A 1,117-nucleotide genomic window follows, 5' to 3' on the forward strand; every position below is an offset into this window, starting at 1 on the left:
GGTATGAATGATTTTTCCTCTGACCACTGTCTTATGGTCAAAGATAGCAGCTCCAATGATTCTTTGCCTTTCTGTCTGCCATAGATTAGCATAGAATTCCTGAACCATATTCTTCCCCACTTTCGTTTCAGGATTGGCCAGAATTTCCCAATTCCTGTTTCGAATTTGCTCTTGGATCTCCGGATATTCATCTTCTTTCAGATCAAATCTGACTTCCGGGATCACTGATCTGTGACTCATTATCTTGTAGTAATGGTCTGAATGTTCTTTAGTTAAGAACTTCCCTTGGTTCCAAAGTGGCTTTGGAACGCTTTCTTTCTTTCCTCTTGGGGCGGTTTGTTTCCCTTTAGGGGCCATGATCAAGAGACACAATAGTTTTTGTGATCACGGTAAAACACACCAAACTTAGAGCTTTGCTTGTCCTCAAGCAAAAGAAAGGAAAGAAGAGGGATAGGAGGAGAGCAGTGTGGAATGGTGATGATGAGGAGGGCGCCAAACACAAGATATAGGGGGGCGGTGGGTAATTTTCGAAAAAAAATTTTAGAAAGAGATAAGATAAAAGATATAATTTAAAAGATATGATCAGAAAAAGATATAATTTTAAAAAGGAAAAGATATGAATCATAATTTAAAAGATAATTTTGAAATTTAATTTTGAAGAAGATTTTTAAAAGGAATTATTGATGTGTTGAAAACAAATTTGAAAAGCTGATGGCTTGAATTGGAAAGCCATTTGGCTTTTGGGTTAAGATAAATCTAAAAAATTTGCAATCATTGGATTTTAGAAATTAGGATACAAACTTTTGGAATTGAAAGTGATAATTTAAAATATGTTTATGCAAGAAATCATGAATTGAAACATAAAAATTTTGAAAAAATACAAAGAAAAACGAAATTGTACCTTCTCCCACCATCCTGGCGTTAAACGCCCACATGGTGCATGGTTTGGGCGTTTAACGCCCAAATGTTGCTTCTCCTGGGCGTTCAACGCCCATGTGATGCTTCTTCCTGGCGTTGAACGCCAGGAGGTCCTGCTTTACTGGGCGTTTTTCTAAACGCCCAGAATGCTAGCAGATTGGCGTTAAACGCCCAGAAGGTGCATCTTTCTGGCGTTTAA

This window comes from Arachis duranensis, chromosome 4 (genome assembly GCF_000817695.3).
Source record: "Arachis duranensis cultivar V14167 chromosome 4, aradu.V14167.gnm2.J7QH, whole genome shotgun sequence".
Classification (NCBI taxonomy): Eukaryota; Viridiplantae; Streptophyta; class Magnoliopsida; order Fabales; family Fabaceae; genus Arachis; species Arachis duranensis.